This window comes from Bidens hawaiensis, unplaced genomic scaffold (genome assembly GCF_021521415.1).
Source record: "Bidens hawaiensis isolate Kalapana, Puna unplaced genomic scaffold, B.hawaiensis_p1.1 tig00000760_1, whole genome shotgun sequence".
Lineage (NCBI taxonomy): Eukaryota > Viridiplantae > Streptophyta > Magnoliopsida > Asterales > Asteraceae > Bidens > Bidens hawaiensis.
The window spans coordinates 3,998,542-4,006,717 of NW_027491043.1; positions in this window are offsets into that span (position 1 = coordinate 3,998,542).

Sequence of the window (8,176 nt, forward strand, 5' to 3'; positions counted from 1 at the left end):
AGTTTCACAAGTCCACAGGGCACAACACCGATGCATGCCACCATTTGAAGGATGCGATTGAAAGAGATGTGAAATCAGGCAAGTTGGCTCACCTGGTGAAAAACCCAAGACAAGAGAATGAACAGCCAGATGGAGCTCCAGCCAGTAAAAAATTCAAAAGAATCAGTGTAGCCGAGGGAGGAAGGCAAGGGCAAAGATCGAGAAAGAGAAGCGCGCAAGTCCAAGGAGATTGGCGCGAGCAACAAGTAATCTTCCCAAGAATCAGAGGAGGCCCGTCTATCAGCAGTCCTCTAGTCATCACTACACACATTGCTCATTATGGGGTGTCAAAAGTCCTGGTGGACACCGGCAGTGAATCAGACATCATGTATGAGCAGTGTTTCAGGAAGTTGGATCCAGCAGACCAAGCAAGGCTCGAAATTGTGAATGCACCAATCTCGGGTGTCTCAAATGAAATTATTCACCCCCTAGGTCAGATACAATTCGAACTAACTATGGGGGATGAGAAACACAAGCGAGCTGAAATTGTCAACTTCTTGGTCTTGCCCACCACTTCATGCCATAATATGATCTTGGGTAGAGGAACGATTGCCCAATTCAACGCCATACCGTCACCAGCGCACGGCGCGTTGGGGTTCCCAACACCAACAGGTGTAACATTTGTATACCGAGATCATTTGTGCGCAGTGACAAGTATACCGCGAGAGGGAAGAATGAGACTTCCAATGGCAAACAACGCACCGGAGGAATGGATTCTCAACCCAAAATTCCCAGAGCAAACAATCACAATTGGAGCTACGATATCAGACGACACAAGGTTGAGAATGAAAAGATTGCTCACAACGTATATGTCGGTCTTCGCGTGGCAACATTCTGATATGACTGGGGTTCCGCGAGACCTGGCGCAACATTCTCTCAACACGTTCAAGTCTGTAGAGCCAATTGCTCAAAAGAAGAGAGTCATGGGGGATGAGAAGGCAAAGGCCATGAATGAGCAAGTAGAAGATCTACTGCGCGCAAATATCATCCGCCCAATACGATACCAGACATGGGTAGCCAATCCTGTGATGGTAAAGAAGAGCAACGGGTCATGGAGGATGTGCATTGATTTCAAGGACCTCAACAAAGCATGTCCAAAAGATTGTTACCCCCTCCCAAACATTGACGCGAAGGTGGACTCTGTGGCGCCATTTAAGCTCAAATGTTTCCTGGACGCCTATAAGGGCTATCACCAAATTCAAATGGCACCACAAGATGAGGACAAGACTGCCTTCAGAACTGACAAGGGTGTTTTCTGTTACACAAAAATGCCCTTTGGTTTGAAGAATGCAGGAGCCACTTACCAAATACTCATGGATGCGGTTTTCAACGAGCAAATTGGAAGAAACTTAGAAGTCTACGTGGATGATTTGGTGATTAAAAGCAGGGAGGAAAAACAAATGCTCAAAGACATCGAAGAAACCCTTTGGCGCCTAAAGAAAGTAAACATGAAGCTCAACCCGAGCAAATGCACATTCGGCGTAAAAGAAGGGAAATTTCTAGGTGTAATGGTCCCCAAGGATGGTTTCAAGGTGAACCCAGAGAAGGTGGAGGCTATCCTTGACATGCCCTCACCATCCACCATGAAGGAAGTTCAAAATTTGAATGGTAGATTGGTATCAATTAACAGGTTCCTAGCGAACCATGCAAGCAAATCTACCCCATTCGTTAACACATTGAGAAATTGCTTAAAGAAAAGCCAATTCAAGTGGACGCCTGAGGCCGGGCAAGCTTTCAATGAGATAAAAGAATGTCTGATAAATCTGCCTGTGCTCACAGCTCCACTACCTGGCGAAACTCTAACGTTGTACCTGTCAGCAGGAGAGCGCGCCATCGGCGCAGTGTTGTTGGTGGATCGCAAGGGAATCCAAACACCAATCTATTATGTAAGTCGGGTGCTGACAGATCTTGAGACGCGCTACTCCATCATGGAAAAGTTAGTTTTATCACTAACGCATGCATCACGCAAGTTTCACAGATATTTCAATGGTCATCCTATTGAAGTCCTGACTGGTTACAACATCCAGCAAGTCTTGCGGCGTCCCGCGCTCTCAGGAAGGCTGACAAAATGGGCGCTGGAATTAGGAGAGCACACGATCGCCTATAAGCCCCGTCCAGCAATAAAGGGACAAGTCTTAGCTGATTTCATCGCAGAAATCCCCGAAGGAAAAATTGAAGAGGCTCAGCGCGAGGTAGACCCTCCGCAAGCCAATAATGAAGAAAATGTTTGGAGATTATTCACTGATGGAGCTTCAAACAACGAAGGGTCCGGCGCAGGCCTCAAACTGGTGGATCCAGAAAGTCATGAGTATACTTACGCAATCAGGTTGGATTTCAAGAGCACCAACAATGAAGCTGAGTATGAAGCCCTGCTGGCTGGTCTGCGCATCGCGCACAAGTTCGGAGTTAAAAAGCTAGAGGCTCATGTCGATTCATACTTGGTAGCAGCACAGGTCAATGGCCTTTATGATGCCAAGGAGAACACTATGCCTCTGTATTTAGAGCAGGCGAAGAAACTCACCGAGCAATTTGACTTCTTCAGAATCATACATATTCCGCGCAGTGAAAACAAGTCTGCCGACGCGCTGAGCAAGATGGCATCAACCAGCTTCGATCACTTTGGCAAAGATGTCAGGGTGGAAGTAATGAGCAATTCGTCGGTGGGAGCGAAGTCTGTCCTTGTAATTCATACAACACCTTCATCATGGATAACTCCATTAATGGAATTCTTGAAGGAGGGAAAGGTACCGGACGATCGCGCACAGGCGAGGAAGATAAGACACAAGTCGCAGAACTACGAACTGCTTGATGGTACGTTATATCGACGCTCTTATCTTGGACCGCTCATGAAATGCCTGGATGCCGAGGAAGCAAGCTATGTGATCAGAGAGATACACGAAGGAATCTGTGGAATACATGCTGGCCCGCGCATGGTGGTTGCCAAGGCAATGAACGCAGGTTACTATTGGCCAGGCATGTACTTGGACGCGTTAAAAGAGATCCAAAAATGCAAAGCGTGTCAGAGCTATGCGCCAAACACCATGCGGCCAAAGAACAACCTGATTCCAGTGACCTCCGCATGGCCTTTCCACAAATGGGCAATCGATATTGTGGGTCCCTTACCACAAGCGCAAGGGCGAGTAAAGTTTTTGGTAGTGGCAGTAGACTATTTCACAAAATGGGTTGAAGCCAAGCCACTAGCAAAGATCACAGCCGAGGCAATGAAGCAATTTATTTGGAGCCACATCATATGCCGTTTTGGCCTGCCAATGGAAATTGTAAGCGACAATGGCAAACAATTCACTGACAGGAAGATATCCAGTTGGCTCAAGGAATTGCGCATCAACCAAGTCTTCACTTCAGTATACCACCCTCAAGGGAATGGCCAAGTGGAGCGCGCGAACCAAAGCTTGCTGAATGGGCTGAAGAAAAGGTTGGAGGGAGAATCCCATTCATGGGTCGAGGAGCTACCTAATGTCCTGTGGGCGCACAGGACATTAAGCAAAACCAGCAATGGCGAATCCCCGTTCAGCCTAACCTATGGAACGGAGGCTATGATTCCAGCAGAAATTGGATGCCCATCCCATAAAGTGCTCATGATGAGTAAGATGGATAACGAGCGCGAAAGGAGGTTGGATCTCAACTTACTTGAAGGGCGCAGAGAGGCGGCTATCATCAGTGAAGCCAAATACAAGAAAAAACTAGAAAAATATTACAATCAGCGCGTGAAAGAATGCCACTTCAAGAAGAATGATTTCGTCCTTCGGAACAATGAAGCTAGTCGCGCGATACCCCCGGGAAAGATGTCCCCCAACTGGGAGGGACCTTATCAAGTCTCGGAAGAATTGGGAAAAGGCGCATACGCTTTAAAAGATTTGAATGGAAAGAAGATCCCGCGCAGATGGAACGCAGCGCAGCTTAGAAAATGTTTCATGTAAAAATTGTCAAGTTTGTAATCAAGGCTTTTTAAGCCATTATGAATAACGATACGCGCTATTTTCTCTTAATGTGTGTTCTATTACCTTTTGCATACATGTTTCATACTTCCCTTTATTAATTTTGAGCAATATGACAACATTGTATTGACATCAAAACTAAAAATAAAACGAAGTAAAACATACATGCGCGAGCTTCAAGCTCAAACGCGTTAACGAGTTTTAACTCTAAAACATCAGGGCCTTAGCCCAATAATATGAGCCTTAGCTCAGGGCCTTAGCCCAATAATACGAGCCTTAGCTCAAATTACTCACAACATCCATCCTACATGCTGCGCAGCTAGACCATTAAAATACCTAAGCACAGCTAAGGCAAAGCACATGCCAAAACATAGTTGTTAAGGTCTCAGGTCGAGGTCGCGCATGGGATTGTAATGGATATCAGAGTAACACATACTGACACGTAAAGGCTAAAAAACTCAGTCATAATTCCCTATAATAAATGCGCGATAATGTCGCGCAAAAGAGGAATAATGAAATGCCAAGGCACGTGTCAGCATATTCAGAATATTGCAAAATAACTTGAAATATGACAAGGATTAAGTAAAATAATTTCCTTACAACCTTGTTCAAGTTTCAACGTGCAAGCATATCTTATATTCAACAAGTAAACACATGCAATATAAAGAGATGAATTGGGAATGCGTAAGATGCGAATAAGGGGAAAACAAAATTTCATTCCAAAACACAGAAGTTTACAAATTTACAAAATGATGAGATAAAAACTACAAACAAAAAAAAAAAAAAAAAAAAAAAAAACATGAAGGGCTTCTCAGGTCTCTATATCAACATCAGCCTCTTCACCGTCCTCATCATTGCCCCCTCCCTCAGCATCTGGCGCAGCCCGCTCCTCGTCATCTCCAAACTTACCATAATCAAGCTGTTCGGAGTCGTCTTCTATCACGATAGTGTCAGGAGTAGGTCCTTTGGCCACGCTAGAGCCGCTAGCAGAGGCAGCATTGCCCGCGCCATCATCGCTGCCACCAGTCCCTTCACACTCGTCAAGTAATTTCTTTAGCGCGCCGAGATCGGGCTGGTCAGCAAGCGCGGCAATCTGCAAGTCACAAGGAAAAGTATGAGTACAAAAGACTAGGAAAATAAGTCAAGGTAAACTCATTAAGGTTAAAATACCTGCTCAAGGATGGGAATGGGAGTATTCAAATACTTCTCCCCCACCTCGGCCATATCAGCGCAGACAACGTCGAGCTGATAAGGGTAGTCGGATGGGTTCTTCTTCAGCATGCTATATTCACAGCCATCCTTAAACCCTTCAGCTCGACCCACCAAGCGCGACGCAGCGTTGCAATCCATCACAAGGGTCTGAAACTCGTCTGGGTATTTCATCGCATAAGCGCAACGAGTCATACCCTGTGAAACTAGCCATTGGCGATCCTGCGCGAGGGAAGAAACAGACGTCTCAAGAGCAGGAATCTGAGAGTTTAACAACTCAACAGTTTCCTTGGTCTGTTTTAGCTCTTCTCTGTCGGACACTGCTACCGCCAAGGCCTCACTCCTTTCCGCTCGCGCAACATCGAGCTCTTCTTGGCCAGACGCTGCTGCCGCCAGGGCTTCATCCTTTTCTGCCCGCGCAGCTTCGAGCTCTTTCTTCAGGCGCGCAACATCACTCTCTAATAAAGATTTGTCAGTGATAGCCTGCACAAGAGTTTGATCACGCGCCTCTGTCTCTAACTCCAAATCACGCGCTCGCCGCGCGTACCTGGCCGCATCCGCCTCTGCCGCCTGCAGCTTCTCCCGCGCAGCCTGCAGCTCATGCCCGCGCTTCACAAAGGCAGCGTTGGCACTTGCTCGGTTCTCGCTAAGTTCTGCTTGGAGTTTCTCAGCTCTCTCTCTCGAGCGTCAGAAAGATTCCAAGCAGAAACCTTAGCCTCTTGCTAAGTTCTGCTTGGAGTTTCTCAGCTCTCTCTCGAGCGTCAGAAAGATTCCAAGCAGAAACCTTAGCCTCTTGCTTGGCCTCCACAAGAGCATCACGCACTTTTATATAATCATTGCGAAGCTCTTGGGAGGCAGCAAAGAACGCAGACCCAGCAAAAAGATGGTCGTTGAGCAAGTCCACGCGGGCGCGGTCCTCCTGAAACCTCCTTTCAGCCGGAGGCACAGAGTGAGCCCAGAAGTCTTCACACACGCCCATGGATTGAAATGAGCTATCCTCAGTAATATTCCATCTCGGGCGGTATATGTGATCGGCTTCCTGCAAACACAAAGCAACGCAAAAGCAACGTTTTAGTCATCTAAACACTAATATGGAAGTCCGCACAGCAGAGCAAAACAAACTTATACCTGCGGAGAGCCAGCAGAAAAGTCAGCACCAGCAGAAGGCTGCGCCACGAAATCTCGTGGCGCTACAGGGCTTGCGCGGCCGCCATCGGAATCTTCAAAATGGACCTCCTCATCATCCTCTGTAACAGGTCTTTTCTCCTGCGACTTGGAAAAATCAAAAACAGTCTCGCGAGGAGGGCTGCGCGCAGGAGGAGGTGAGGGAGGTCTCGACGCCGTTAGATCAGCGCGTAAAATGGTCTCCTGCTCCTTAGTAATCCCAATGAGAGGAGATTCAGTACTTGTAGGAGCAGGAGCAGAACTAACGGCGCCGGCGCCGGCGCCAGCAGTGCCACCAGCAGCTTGTGTGCCAGCTATAATTCCTATAAAAAAACTAAAGAGAAATGATTCATGACTTGATCTAAAGGAAAAAGTCAGAAAATCAAAGCGCAATATATACCTTGGCGCACCGCCGTCCGCGAGTTGAGCATCGCCATGAAATCCATTCTCCCCCTTTTCGAGGGTAAAACAGGGGACTTCAAAACAACCTTCGGCGCAGCCTCGGTACCTTGCTGCGCCTGAGGTTGATCCACCAAGGTCGCCGGCTCTACAAACATTTGAGTGAGCAAAGATTCATTAATAACTCTATCGGAATCACGCTCATAAAACCACAAAATATAAACAAAGTATACCTGTGGGAGAAGATGAAACAGCAGGCGCAACGCCGCTTCCCTTGTCCGCCGCGCGAAGAGATGAGGTGGCGGCACCATACCTCGTGTGGACAGGAGGACTGCCCACACCTCGAGGCAAAGAAGACGAGGAAAACTTGGAGGTAAACCCCTTGGTTTTCTCAAGTGCCTTCGCTTGAGTAGGAGGATCTTGAGCAACAGGGGCATCATTTTTCTTATGTTTTTTACTGGCCCCTACGCCAGTTTTCCCTTTAGCTTTGCGCTTGAGTTGTGGCGCCTCAGCTTCTTCCTCCACCTCTTCTTCCGCGAGCTCCAGCTCATAGTTCTCGAGCGCATCTACAATACGTGTAACAGAAATGTTAACCAAATTTAGTATTCTAAAGGCATAAGCATAAGTACAAAGGCTTACCAGGCGCATCGCTGTCAAAGCAAAATCCCAAATCAACAGGGATGAACATATCATCGAAGCGATCGGGGAAAGCAACTTCCCCAGCGCCCAGCGCGACAGAGCCACCCTCCATATGCTCATCATAGGCGGCGTGGACGTATTCCTTGCTTACTGCATAATACAAGACAAATGATATCAGCAAAACGAATTATATTCGCGCAGAAATAATGCAATGAGCTAATAACTCACCTAAGCCATCAACTTGAATGACAGGCTCAGTCGCGTTGTCGGTCCACCTCTTGCTCATACCAACCCCCACCAGCGCCTCCTCGCAAATATTCTTGGCGGGGGATGGTTCAGCAATTAACTTGTTAACCCACGTGCCCGTGGGGTTCTTAAGAACATTCTCATCCGCGGGCGCAGAAGTGATCGCGCGCATGGTCATACGGATGGGAATCACACCAGCCTTAATATAAAAAAATTTCTCAGACCAGTCATGAAGGCTTTTGATGGAAACAGTGCATCACTTAACCTTCTGACTGCGAGGTATGAATGAGAACCAAGAATCTTGGATTTTTGTCTTGTAAAAATATTGAAAGCGCCGAGGGGTGGGCTCCTCGCGCTGAGCTTTGCACATGAACTCAAAATGAGTCATGCGCACTAGTCCACAATGATGGACTTGGGATATGTGAATCCCATAAAACTAAAGCAGTGCACCCATGAACCTTGTCATCGGGAGACGAAGGTTACAGTGAGTGAAAAAATGACAGTATAAGGAGATATAGCCAGTG